A 14,137-nucleotide genomic window follows, 5' to 3' on the forward strand; every position below is an offset into this window, starting at 1 on the left:
ATGCTCTTGCTTCCTTTGTCAAATATTAATTGAGCATAGTGGTTTGGGTCGATTTCTGGGTTCTCTATTCTATCCCATTGGTCTATGTCTGTTCTTGTGCCAGTACCAGGCAGTTTTGAGAACAGTGGCTTTGTCATACAGCTTGATATCTGGTATTGAGATCCCTCCTACTTTGCTGTTCTTTCTCAGGATCGCTGCAGCTATTTGGGGTCTTTTTATTATTCCAGATGAATTTTTGGAGGGTTCATTCTAAGTCTGTGAAATATGCCGTTGGTATTTTAATGAGGATTGCATTGAATCTGTAGATTGCTTTGGGTAGTATGGGCATTTTAATGATGTTGATTCTTCCAATCCATGAACATGGTATGTCCTTCCATCTGTTTATGTCTTCCTCTGTCTCTTTTTTCAACGTCTTGTAGTTTTCTGAGTACAGGTCTTTTACCTCTTTAGTTAAGTTTATTCCTAGGTATCTTAATTTTTTTGATGCAATGGTAAATGGGATTGGTTTTTTAATCTCTCTTTCTGTAACTTCATTTTTTTTTAAATCCTCCCCTGAGGACATGCTTAGAGAGAGGGAGGGAGAGAGACAGAAAGAGAAACATCAATATGTATGCTCCTTGCCTGGGGATCAAACCCATGACCAGGTTTGTGCCCTGACCAGGAATCCTATAGCAACCTTTTGGTGCATGGGAGGATGCTCAACTGAGACACTCTGGCCTGGCAAAAGCCTTCATTTTTGAAAAAACAGTTTTATCATTTGGATTAAAAATGATTTATCTTAGAATTTCTAGAGTAGCAGAAACATTTTGAAGCTTTTTACTTACAGAATTCTTTAAAAAATGATTTCCTCATTTTCTATTAGTATTTTTGTATGTACATACAGTATGCTTGATCCTTATACAGCAAAATAGAATTCTTTCTCAAATGTAAATGTAAGGAAATTGGAAAATTCAAAGGACAAACATTTTAGCAAAATCGATAAATATTTGATAAAATAATTCATATTTTAGAACACACTTCAATTTCAGGAACAATGTAGCTAAATTATCATTACTATGGAGATCTTAATCATTAGATTCCATGACTTTAGCATGCTTGATATTATTGCCTTTTTACCATACTGCTTCACATTTGATATTCATTTACATTTTTCTTCTGGCTCAGAACATAATTTTGAACTTTGACACATATATAGTGGAGTGAGGGGGTAATGCCTAATAAAATGGTTAGGATGTTTTGAATGAGTATTATTGTTATAATGAGCTCGTTTTTGAATTTTTAGAGAAAGGTGATCTGGTCTGAAACACCCAGCCCAGAGCTTATTTTAGCAGTGTTATTTTCTTACAGGCACGTCTATGAATCCCTTCTCTCCACCTACATTAGCAATTCTAATGTTTCGTGGCTTTAGTTGTCCTTTCATATCCTGACTTTTTCCTTCCACCTTCTTTTACAGAGGTTTCTTACCTATGTTACACTAAAAGTTTTACTGCCCAAAATTGACCCCCCCCCCAAAAAAAAGCATTACTATTTTAATTTCTTCCCATTTGGAATCCTTCAGCTGATCTTAGGCTTATATTGTTTACACCTACTACTGTGTTTTTGTCTGCATTATGTCCTCAGTCATAATGGAAGACAGAGAAGATCTTGCTATGAAAAAAGTTTTTCAGAAAATCTAAGCTGGGGAGACATTTCATAGATACTTATTTGACCAGTTAAGAGTTTTAAAAATGGTCTCCAAAGCTTTTTATCATGTAGGGCTCTCCCGTATCAGCCTTTACAGCCAGTACCATTGGTTAAAAGATTGCTCCGAGGAAGACTTCCTATTTTATACGCAGGGAAATTGACACAGAAATAAGTAGCCTGGTTAAAACCATGGTGACAGAATCAAAACCAGAAGGAAATTTATCTCCTTCCCTTGGCCACGTTGTCTCCATCCATCTTCGGGGAGAACAGGCAAGTACATTGTAAGACAGACAGCCTTCACTCAGCTGATTCCAAAAGCCAGTGCACAGAGTAGCAGAAACACCTTCCATGAGCAGAAACACTCCCCCAATACAGAGGGGCATCAGCAGTGTCGGGGGAGGGCTGGGGGGCAGGTGGGTCTGTAATAACCGTGGGTCACAGAGACAGTAGCCAGACTGCGCTTTATGCACCATGATGCTGTCATTTTTTCTGCTGAGAAAAAGTGCAATCGCATGGGTTACTTCTCGCTTCACAGGGGGCAGTGCGGGGATGCCCGGGCTCTGAGCTCCCCAAAATAGAGGCCTTCCGACACATCTGGGGAGCGATGCTGCCATTAAAAGGCGGTGGTGCCGCGATTGGAGGGTTTGGGCTGAAGGTCCCCTATGGGCACTCGCTAGCGACGCGTGAGCGAGGCTGGGCTGGGCGGGGTATGGGAGACCCCGCAGGAGCCACCTGCAGGACCCGGGCGGGAACCTGCTTGAAGGGGGTGGGGGGCTGCACCCCCTTGAAGGGGCCTGCTCCCCAGGAGGGGAGAAAGCCAGCACAGCAAAGGCAGTGCCCAGATTGAGGGGTGACGAGGAGGGACGGGGAAGGGTGACATTGCCTCCTGGAGGTGCGAGGGGGCAGCCTTCAGAGGACAGCACGCAGCAGAGACCCCTTTCTGCTTCTTCCAATTCGTTTCTGTCAAAGATGGCCAAATTCCACGCTGCCCTTCCCCCTCCCGCCTTCCCAGTCCCCTAGGTTTGCTCTCGGTGCTGCGGGCGGCGGGCGGGGGTTCCGGGTGAGTGTGTGCGAGGGAGGAAGGTGCGGGGAAGAAGGGGCCCCCTCCCTGGCCGCACTCCCACCCCCCGGCCCTGGGGGAGGTTCTTTTAGTTAAGAAAGGGCTCTGCCGCTTTAAGGCGGGGAGTAGGCGTCACCGCTGGCTGTTGACTTACTGGGGAGGGAATCCAGGGGCGTGGCCATGCAAAGCAGGAGGAGGTGCCCGCGATGGGCGGTCCCAGAGTAAAATATTGGAGGAGGGGCGGGGCCACGTGGTGGGCGGGGAGAGGGGCGGGGCCTCTCCGGGAAGGCGGGGGAGGGGCAGAGGAGCCGTCGGGTTGGTACCATCGCGCGCGCCGGGAGGGGACGGGTGACATTCCCTTAGATGGGGGCGGGCCCTTCCCGGCGGCTTGGCCGGGCTGGGGCGGGGAGGGGCGGGGAGGGGCGGCCCCTTCCCTCGCCGGCGGGACGTCGCGGCCGGGGGGAGGGGCCCGGCTCCGCTCGCGTCCGCGGTGGGGCGGGCGGCGCGCTTCGTGGCGCGGAGCGGCCGGGGGAGGGCCGAGGGGAGGGAAGGGGCGGGCCCGGGAGGGGAGCCGGAAAGGGGGAGGCGCCGGCGGACAATGGAGCCTATGTGTGTCTGTGGGAGTGGGACGGCGCCGCCGCCGCCGCCGGGGGGAGACGCTGCGCCGCCGCTGGCCCCGGCCCCGGCCCCCCGGGGCTGAGAGCCGCCCGGGCCGCAGCCCCCGCCCTGCCCGCGCCGCTCCCCTCCCCCACGCCCGCTCGGGGGTAAGCGGCACCTCGGGGGGAGGGGGGTGGGAAGGACCGAGCCCGGGGGGTGGGGGGGTCGGGGAGCCGGTCCGCGTCCGCGTGTTTTGAGCCGGTTTGGGGGCAGGGGCAGCCACGGCCGCGGAAAGCCGCGGGCGGGGGAGGGGAGGGAGGGAGGGGGCGGGGGGCGAGGCTGCAGTTGAGTGAGTTGAGTCTGGAGAAATCTGGGTGGGGAGCTGGGGGCGTCCCTGCCCTGAGCTCGCCGCGCGGCGGGGGGAGACGGAGGCATCTTGGGTTTGAGGTTTGTCCCGAGCGGTGCTGGGGGAAGCTGAGTGGGATGGGACGGTCCTGGGGTCCCGGGACGAAGGGGCGGGAGGGGGAGACGGAGAACTCACCCGGGAATTCGGGCCGCGCCGGGCTGGGTCTGTAAGCCCCGAGGGTGCACCGCGCGGGCCGGGGACTTTGCAGGCGGGTGACTTGTTGAAGGCGGGGAAAGTGAAAGCCGGGGAGACCCAGGACCGGGGGGTCCAGCAGGTGAGGTGACGGCGGGTCCGGGAGTCGCTGTGGGGGTCGTGGACACACCAGTGGCTTCCGAAGCGGAGCCCCAGTCACTGACCTTTGAAAGTTGCAGAGACGATTGAGATGTCACTGGGTGGTGGTGGGGAGCCGGTGAAATGGAGATTCCCTTGGGAAAAACAGGGCCGGTTGTGATGTTGAGAGGGGAGAGCCCGGGCCTGCGATGGTGCTGCTGGGGGCCTGGAGGAGGAGGCCTGGTTTGTGCTGGAAAGGGGTGGCTTCGGGGCTCCACGGTAGCCCAGGTGGGGACTGGGAAGTCATTGGACGAGGTAGAGCAGTGGACAGCTGTCGCTTGGTGGGGAGACCCTTAGGTGGGATTAGGCGTTGGTTCAGGGCAAGGTGGGTAGATCCCTGCCAGTGACTGTCGTGGGAGAGTGATTGAGCGGCTGTGTAAAGAGTTACAGCTGATCAATAGCAGGTGGTCGAGGATTTAACATTTGACATATTCAAGAACTAAGTGTCCATTCTTGGGCCAGAGAGGTGGGCGCCTGCATTGTGATGAATCAGATTGCGCAGGTGGGAAGGATAAGTAGTGAAATAATTGGGAGATGGGGTGGGTGGGGGGAGAGATTGGTGGGTAAGATTCATGGGCGGGTTAAGAACCTTTGATTGTCCTGTTGATTTTTTTTTGACTGGATGCTATCAATTGGCGAAGTTTTGGCAAGACATTAATGTTAGCGTAAATAATGTTATGGCCCTACATGTGCGTTTAAGAAAGACCTCCTTCCTAACTAGTGAAAAAGACCCACGCTGTTAAAGACAGAGGTGGCTTAGTAAAAAGAGCGAACACCTAGGTGGCATAGGATGCTTTGAGGAATGAGAATTCCATGTTAGCTGGCGGTGTGGATCAGAAGGGAAAATGTCACGCAAAGCCGAAGCAGTTGGCATTGCATCCATAGCGTTAGGACCTGGGATCTAATGGTGTTGAGCCACTGGAATGTTACTTTGTGGTAACAGTTCTGAATGTAAAATGATAATAGTTCCATACGATATGGTAGGGGGATAAGAAGGTGATTGACTCTGAGATGAAGGAACAGTCTCCATACTGCTCTCTTCATATAAGGCAGTGATGGCGAACCTTTTGAGCTCGGCGTGGCAGCATTTTGAAAAACCCTAACTTAACTCTGGTGCCGTGTCACATATAGAAATGTTTTGATATTTGCAACCATAGTAAAACAAAGACTTATATTTTTTATATTTATTTTACATATTTAAATGCCATTTAACAAAGAAAAATCAACCAAAAAAATGAGTTCGCGTGTCACCTCTGACACGCGTGTCATAGGTTCGCCATCACTGGCAATTTGTATGTAATTTGGATTTTGAGCTAAGGGTTCCTGACCTGAATTCTGAGATGACTAGCACACATAAAAAGGTACTTCTGTGCACTGGAATTTCTTCTGTGGGCTCTTTCCCCCGGTCTTCAGGAGTTGCCTGCGCCTCTCTCTGGCTTGTGCGGGGCTAAGTACAGAGGTCTCACAAGCATCATCATCAGCCATGTACTTGGTGGCAGTGACTTGGGACAGTGGTTGTAGTAATCAGGAGGCTGGCTCTCCCATTGGCTTCTGTGTGACTTGGAACAAATCTCATTTACTCTCCGGTTTTCCCATTGATGTTGTGGTGAGACCCCTGCCCAGACCACTCATAGTGGATTGCGGTGCTTAACAAGTTGGTGCTCTCTGCAGAGTGCTTTGAGCACTTCTGAGAGTGAGAGATTCTGTATTATACAGCTCAACCTTCTCGCTTCTCAAACTCTGTCTCAGGAACAGACCGAATTCAGCTTTGGTGGCAGTGATTAGCACACTTGTTTAAGGAACTGAAAGGAGTAGCTTATCCATCGATCTTGTTCTGTTTGTCTGGGTTTTGTTTTTTATTAGTTTTCCCCTTTCAGTGGCAAGACAGAAATAGCGATGACAATTGTAGAAAGTTAAGCAGAGGTCCCGGGGGATAGTGGAATAAACACTCGGTGAGCGCTAGCTAACCTTAGGCTGATACCAACCCTAAATTTGTGTGATCTCAGACATGTTACTTAGCTTCCTGGTGCCTTAATTTTCTTCAAATATGAACTGATGCTGGTGGAATGACTGACTTGTCTGTCTGCCTCGGTGACTATGATGTCAGGGCTTATAAAAACTTTATTTGCTCTAGATCAGGGGTTCTTAACATCTGTGTCCCATGTATCTCTTGGCCATCTAATGAATCATGAGGACCCCTTCGGAGAATCATGTTTTTTTAAACGCATAAGCAGAATTACAGATGACACGGAAACAGTAAAATGTTAAACAATTGTGATAGTCATTTACATGCTTCTTTATGACGCATTAAATAGCAAAAAGTAGCTACAGGTCTAACAATACTATAATTTTGAAATAGTGATGAGTGTAAATACTCCGTGGCCGTATCTGCAGGGGCTGTATGTGATGTGAAAGTGTCTGTGGTTTCTCTTGGTGTCGCAGTCACAGGACAGCTGATACTACCGCCAGTTGTCACCTATGTCCACAAGTGAGGGCAGTGCTAACTTTTACTCCGAGGTTAGGGACTGGGAAGATGGAAGTTCCCCAGCAAGTTCACAGTTGCCCTCCTCCCTCCCTGGCCTCTCCACAGACCCCTGGGGAGGCAGTAGATCCTAGATTAAGAATTCCTGCTCTAGACCAACTGATTTTCAAAAGTCAAATGATCTTATGGCCACTTGCATTCTAAGCTTTGCAGTATTTTCTCAGCATCTCCGCCATGCTAAGAGCAAGGGCATAGAGGAGATAGAAAATAAAAGGCCATTTTGCAGCCAGTGGTGACTGTTCTTGGTTGTGGAGAAAGTGAAAAACAATGATTAGAAAGAGGCTTTTGCTTCTGCTGGATTCTGCTGTTTGTAAACTCCCCAAGTCTTCGTTGTGATGGACTTGGGCTGTGTGCTCCAGCTTACCTTGTGAGTTTCAGTGGTTTTGCCTGCCTTCCCATTTTTGACCTAGACCTAATCATTTTCTTCCAGATACTGTTTTGGCTTCAGCGCCTTGGGGAACGGGTGGGTCTCTTTGAAACTGGTGTGCATTGGGGGATGAACTTCTCCATTCTTCTCACCCCTGTAGGACTGAACGTGGGACTAACCGGCGTCACTCCACGTTGACCTAGAACTTCCCATCTGCGTGGGAAGCAGAGCCCGCTCTTGGGAAGCTCCTGTGCCCCGATGTAGAAGAGAAAGCGGGTTGGCCATCTTGGAAGGTAAAGAGCCTGTGATGAGCCCATCACTCCTGTGGTTTAATCTCAGTGGGTTGTATTGTTGTGTCTTTTTCTGCAGGGCCTCTTGTAAGTTAAAAGTGCGTTTGTTTGTTTATAGTTGTAGCAGTCCTCAAGGCAGAGGTCATGGGGTTAAACGTCAGTCAGAACTGCCAGTGCAGTGATCTTATACTTCTCTGTGAGCAGGGGCTTCTGCAGGAGCGCACCTCATGGGCACGGCGGGGGGTGAGGAGTTAGAGCAGGTGTTTGTCGTGTCGCTGTTGGTTGGAGTGACTTTGAGGCCTGGTAGCACTGCCAAGCCCTGGGCTCAGTTGGGCTCCACCAGCATTGGTGGAGTTTCTGCTGGGTGCTGGGTGCTGAGAGGAGGAACCTCCTTTCCAGGGGCTCTAACCATTGAGCACACCAGCCAGGGCTGAAATTTAATTTTGAATGCTTAAATTTTGTCAAAATGCTTTTGCTTTTTTATTTGCTTGCTTGAAGTTTGTTAGCTTCAAGGATGATAGATGTCCGTTTTTCCCCTGTGAGTATGAGAGCAAGTATTAGTATTTTGTTTGCACCAAGGTTTTCAGTACATGCCCATAGTCTAGTTTTCTTTTTGCCACACGTTGGAAAGCTTGGTTCTTCCGATTGTGTACTTTTTCTGAGAGGAAGCCTTTTAGCAGTTGGCGTGCCAGAAGTTAAGGAGCGAGGAATGGAATCCCGAGGCCTGTTAGTCCCACATTCTAAGTTTGATTCTATGCCTTTTATGGAGCAATGATCATAGCCTAGAAAAGTTTGTTAAACAGGACAGAGTTGTAATACACTTGACTTTTTAGAGCAGGGCAGTGGGAAAGGATCATTGGAAGAGTTGAAATTGGAATCGGAGCGGTGATTCTGGCCTGGGTTCGGTTAATTTGTGAATTTCCTTATGACTTGTGGCAACCTGTAGGGCAGTGGTTCTCAACCTTCCTAATGCCGCGACCCTTTAATACAGTTCCTCATGTTGTGGTGACCCCAATTTCACTGTTACAAATTGAACATAATTAAAGCATAGTGATTAGTCACAAAAACAATATGTAATTATATATGTGTTTTCCGACGGTCTTAGGCGACTCCTGTGAAAGGGTCGTTCGACTCCCAAAGGGGTCGCGACCCACAGGTTGAGAACCGCTGCTGTAGGGTCTTCTTTGAAAGTTTCCTAAGTGATCTGGCCTTAGGACACTCTGGGACTTGGTTCTTCCTTGCAGTTTGGAAACTATACATTGTGGGCTAAGGGGGCGCAGTGCCGCCCTTCTGATTTGTAAGGACTCTTGCTGGACATGTTCCTCTTGACGAGAGCCTCTGTGGATTTACCAGCTCAATTCAGCATGACACTGCGCACAGTAGGCACTCAGTCAGAGGGAGTCATGTGGTCCGCATTCAGCCCCCTCCCCCCAAAGCCTATGAAAGGAGATTTCCTTGCTCAGTGCCTCCCAGTGGATTACAGCTGGGAGGAAGGAGGAGCGGAGAATGGTCTTCATTGGTGGACTTCTGTCTCCCTCACCTTTACAGTCAGCTCTCGGTTCTCTGTACTAATAAGGAATGTGCAGAAGCAAAATGGGCTTTTTTCCTGCTAAGCTCCCAGAAATTTGAAAAGAAGGACAGTCAGTTTTACTTGTTCTTAGTATTTCTCCAGTCTCTGGGAATGAAACGTGCGGTTGGGAAAGAGGGAGAGTCACAGCCTGGAGCCAGCTACTGATTGACAGGATGCCCGTCACACTCAGTCTTCACACGGGAGATGACAACTTCCCTTCAACTCATGTTCTAGGATAAATGGGCAACCTGTCCTTTTCTTAAGATATTCAGTAACAAATCAGACTTGATTTAAAAAATCCACTTAGGAGTTTTTCTTCTTTACTTTCTCCTTGTCCAGGTGAGGGTCACCTTTGAGCCAGGGGTTCCTGGGCTCCTCTGACTTCTCACCTCCAGGATGAGCACTGCCGTGTCGTGACCCTGGGGGTTTGGGTGAGTAGCCTGATGGACGATCCCTCTAGAATGCGCGCCTGGCTTAGACGATAGGGGGGCGGGGAGTTGGGAGGTTGGGCGGGCTCCCGATAGTTTCCGGCAAATACCATGTGCCAGACACTATGGTAAATGCTAGGAATATAGGGATGAACATAGCAGTCTTGGCCCCTGCCTGCATGGAGCCTGGTGAGAGAGGTGAATGTTACACAGGCGAGCACATCGTTACAAACATGGAAAGTGTTGTGAAGGTGAATCAGGATGCGATGAAAAGTGTGAGAGGGAGGGTGTCGTGGAGACTCGCGGCAGTCAGGTGTCCCTCCTCTCCGAAGAAGAAACACTGAGGCTGGGACTCAGTCATTCGGCAGAAGTACTCAAGCTTAGGTTTGGGTTGGAGTAAAGGAGAAAGGTGTCAAGAATGATTCCCCAGTTCTGGGCATGAGCTGGAGATGAAGGTGCCGTCTACTAAAATGTGGAAGACTGAAGGGAAATGTTTTTGGGAGGCAGGGAATATAGAGAAGAGGAATTCTTTGATCTTGTTAAGTGTGAGACATTGAGGTGCTGTCAGGTTGGCAGCTGTGTCTGTAAGTCTGCTGATGGAGAAGTAAAATTGGGGTGGTTGGCATGGAGAGAACTTACAGAATGAGAAGAGGAGCCAGGGTAGAGTCCGAGGAACTCTAAATTGTAGAGATCGGGGAGAGGGGTCAGCGACTGGAGGGCTGGAGTGGTAGGAAACCTATGGAAGTGTGGTGTTGTGGAAACCAAGAGAGTCTCCACGTCTGTGAAATGGGCATCGCAGTGGCCCCTGCCTTCCGGAGGCCGTGGGGGAGCAGGTGTGCGTGGATGGTGCTGGGAAGAGAGTTTCAGGAAGGAAGTGATCAGCTGGCAAGTTCCAAGATGGAATAAGACGAGGTTAGAGAAGTGGCCCGTGGTGACCTTAACAAAAATAGTGGTTTCTGCGATCTGTGGGGAGACGTGGGTTTAAAATGGTTAAAGGGTGACCGGCAGGTGAGGAAGTACATGAAGGCCGTGTCCTGTCAGCTCTCTGGAGCAACTTGGCTCTGAAGGAGAATGGGATGCCAGGGCTGGGTTTTGTTTTTCCTTATTGTTACTCTTAATCGGAAAGAGGCTACAACATGTCTGAGCGCTGCTGGGAAATATTCAGGAGATGTGGGAGATGGAGGGCATGGCCAAAGGAGAGAGAGAGTGCTCAGTCAGCTGAAGGCGGGGGGGGGCGCACCTGTGGGGGATGGCTTTTGGGGAAGAGGGGACCCCTTTCTGGTTCAGGAATAGAGAAGAAAGAGGGAATGGGTGGTGATGTAAACAGGTTGGAGATAAGGTGGTCAGGACTTCCTGCCTGGAGACCTCTCTTCTCCCTATTAAGTCCTGGGCAAGAAAGACCATGCACGAGAAGGGGGAGGGAGGGAGGAAAGTGAGCGTTGGGGAGGAGAAGGTATGGAGTGATGTGAGGCGCGTGAGCTTGCTGGAGAGTGGTGGTCGCCATAGGAGTAGCTAACCGGACGCTGTGTTGTGCCGCTCAGCACTTTCTTTTTCTTTTTTTTTAATCTTTATTGTTCAGATTATTACATTTGTTCCTCTTTTTCCCCCCATAGCTCCCCTCCACCCAGTTCCCATCCCACCCTCTGCCCTCACTCCCCACCCACTGTCCTCATCCATAGGTGTACAATTTTTGTCCAGTCTCTTCCCACATCCCCCACACCCCTTTCCCCCCCAAGAATAGTCAGTTCATTCCCTTTCTATGCCCCTGATTCTATTATAATCACCAATTCATTCTGTTCATCAGATTATTTATTCACTTGATTTTTAGATTCACTTGTTGATAGATGTGTATTGGTTGTTCATAATTTGTATCTTTACCTTTTTCTTCTTCTTCCTCTTCTTAAACGATACCTTTCAGCATTTCATATAATACTGGTTTGATGGTGATGAACTCCTTTAGCTTTTCCTTATCTGTGAAGCTCTTTATCTGACCTTCAATTCTGAATGATAGCTTTGCTGGATAAAGTAATCTTGGTTGTAGGTTCTTGGCATTCATCACTTTGAATATTTCTTGCCACTCCCTTCTGGCCTGCAAAGTTTCTGTTGAGAAATCAGCTGACAGTCATATGGGTACTCCCTTGTAGGTAACTGATTTTCTTTCTCTTGCTGCTTTTAAGATTCTCTCTTTATCTTTTGCTCTTGGCATTTTAATTATGATGTGTCTTGGTGTGGTCCTCTTTGGATTCCTTTTGTTTGGGGTTCTCTGCGCTTCCTGGACTTGGAAGTCTATTTCTTTCAGCAGGTAGGGGAAGTTTTCTGTCATTATTTCTTCAAATAGGTTTTCAATATCTTGCTCTCTCTCTTCTTCTGGCACCCCTATAATTCGGATGTTGGTACGCTTGAAGCTGTCCCAGAGGCTCCTTACACTATCTTCGTATTTTTGGATTCTTTTTTCATTTTGCTTTTCTGGTTGGGTGTTTTTTGCTTCTTCGTATTTCAAATCGTTGACTTGCTTCTTGCGATCCTCTAGTCTGCTGTTGGGAGTCTGTATAATATCCTCCATTTCAGTCAGTGTATGCTTAATTTCCAGTTGGTCCTTTATCATAACCTTGAGGGTCTGACTAGATTTCTCGAGGATCTCACTACATTTATCGGCGGTCTCACCAGGCTTTTTGAGGGTCTTACTAAATTTATCAGTGGCTTCTAGAAAGTTCTTGAAAAACCTTAAAAGTGTGGTTTTGAACTCTATATCCAGTCGTTTGCTTTCCTCCACTTCTGTCATTTGTGTCCCGTTTCTTTGTCTCCACATTTTTTATGCTTCCCTGTGTTGATAGAGTGGCTTTCTGTGCTAAGTGTCCTCTAGGGCCCAGTGGTTCAGCCTCCCCAATTACCTGAGGAGGACACTCTTGGTGCACCCCCTTGTGGTCTTTGTGCACAGTCTTGTAGTTAAGCCTTGATTGTTGTAGGTAACACTGGGAGGGATTGCCCTCTAGGCCAATTGGCTGTGAGAATCAGCTGTGTCTGCAGTGGGAGAACTTCTGTGCTGGAGACACCCCTCCGGGGCAAGACTTGCTTCAGTGGGGCTTTGGTGCTCACTGAGTCTGCCCCCTGAGTGTGTCCTTTATGGATCCGAGGAGCTGCAAACTGGATGGTCCCACTCTGACCACTGGGAACACTGGATCCAGGATCTCTAAGGAGGTGCTAATCTAGCCTCCGCCTGAGGCTACCCAGCAAAAGCCTCCCTGCAGGGCTTGGGCAGGGCGGGTCCCACGGGATCAACAGGGCAGGGCTAGCAGTTATGGCTGCTCTCAGAGGCCCTGCTTTCTCAGTGTCCCGGCAATCGCTGCAAGCCCCTCTGAGAGAAAGCTGCCCTCGAGTTCCAACCGCTGCCAGACAGTCCCGCTTCTCCTGTATGAGTCTGGGTCCCCAGAGACTCACCCGGAACTGATGCTCAGAGCCTGAGACTCCCTCCCGATTGAAAATGCCAACCACGCCCTCAGCCCGCTCCGCGCGCGCCTCCGCACCTTAGTATTTTACTTCAGCACTGCGCCTCCTCTGAGTCTCGGTATGCTTTTCTCTTTCCTTCTAGTTGTAGAATTTCCACTCAGCCAGCCTTCCTGTGGTTCTGGATGATATCCATTCCGTCTTTTAGTTGTATTTTTGAAGTGGTTGTGCGAGGCAGCAAACTCCGGTGTTTATCTATGCCGCCGTCCGCTCAGCACTTTCTGTGGACCAGCTCGCCTTGTCCCCCAGGTCCCTGCTGTGACAGGCATTCTGTGGTGTCTGGCTGAACACCAGCTCTGCCTCTTACTAGGCTGTGACCCAACTTACCTGGGCAACTCACTTAACATTTCGAGCCTCAGTGTCCTCATCTCTCAGTAGGGAGAGCAGTGGTTCCTGCCTCTGGGGTGGTTGTGAGTGAGTGACAGTGCTTAGAAGAGTGACTGACACATAGTAAATGTTTTAAGTATTATATAGAAGAAAAGAGGGAAACATTGTATATATAGATCTAAGGAGGTAGGAGATGTATTTGGGGAAAATAATCTCTCGCTGGCTATAATTAGCACTCTGTAGATCTTTCCAGTCCTTAGAAGTAAACAGTTGAGTATAACGTGCAAACGTAGGAGCTGAAGAGCCTAATTTTATTCTTTGGAGCCGTATGACAAGATGCTTGGTGGATTCTGCTCAGTGGTTGAGGTGTCAGGAAGACCTAAGCTGGGTGACTTATTCCCGCCCACCCTCCTGGATTAGGGGTTGAAACACCTGGGATTTCTGGGTACTGGGTGACCCCACATGCTTGTTCCAGCCTCTGTGCTGCCCGTCCAGCCATAAAGTGATGGCAAGGAGGTGACTGAGAGCAAAGAGCCCATCAGCAAGCACCTGCTGGAGACCGAGGAGCCATTCCCAGCCGTGTGCTCTGTCCATTCATCTGTAAAATGCCTGTTGACCAGGTTGGACTAAATTGTGAGAATGAGAAAGTGTATGGAGAAGTACTTTGAAAATGGCAGTGTTTTATGTTCACAGTATCATTAGAAATTACCTTTGCTAGCAGCTCATCAGAAGTGCCTGACGTATTGAGGTGACTTGGTATCTGGAATATGTTTTGAGGTCTTTGGGGGAAGACTACAACACACATGCCAGGTGCTTCTGTCGTGGAGGAAACTGAATAAGTCACCGAGGGTTTAGCCACCTTCTTAGTACAGAGAAGTATATAAAAAGGAAGAACTTCAAAGCAAGGTGCTTGTCTTCAAAGAACATAGGGTTTAAGGGGGATGCAATATACACATAAGACTGTTCAGTACGACATGTGGTGGAGGACTGGGATGCGTGATGCAGACAGAAGGCAGCAGGAGAAGTTACAGGA

The 14,137-nt window shown here is 49.2% G+C and overlaps 1 protein-coding gene across 5 annotated transcripts in view; it reads left to right on the forward strand.

Annotated features, from left to right (window-relative positions):
- The window catches only part of LOC132220879 (uncharacterized), an 81,977-nt gene that overhangs the window by 66,063 nt on the left and 1,777 nt on the right, over positions 1 to 14,137 (forward strand). The window contains exons 1-3 of one of the 5 annotated variants that reach the window (XM_059674530.1): positions 3,315 to 3,507; positions 7,146 to 7,278; positions 9,185 to 9,276. The gene's annotated coding sequence lies outside the window, so the exon portion shown is untranslated. Of the gene's footprint in view, positions 1 to 3,314; positions 3,508 to 3,768; positions 3,788 to 5,543; positions 6,986 to 7,145; positions 7,279 to 9,184; positions 9,277 to 14,137 lie in introns of those variants that run through there. The other 4 variants (XM_059674532.1, XM_059674531.1, XM_059674533.1 and 1 more) reach the window with 4 other exon arrangements.

This window comes from Myotis daubentonii, chromosome 18, assembly GCF_963259705.1.
Source record: "Myotis daubentonii chromosome 18, mMyoDau2.1, whole genome shotgun sequence".
Classification (NCBI taxonomy): Eukaryota; Metazoa; Chordata; class Mammalia; order Chiroptera; family Vespertilionidae; genus Myotis; species Myotis daubentonii.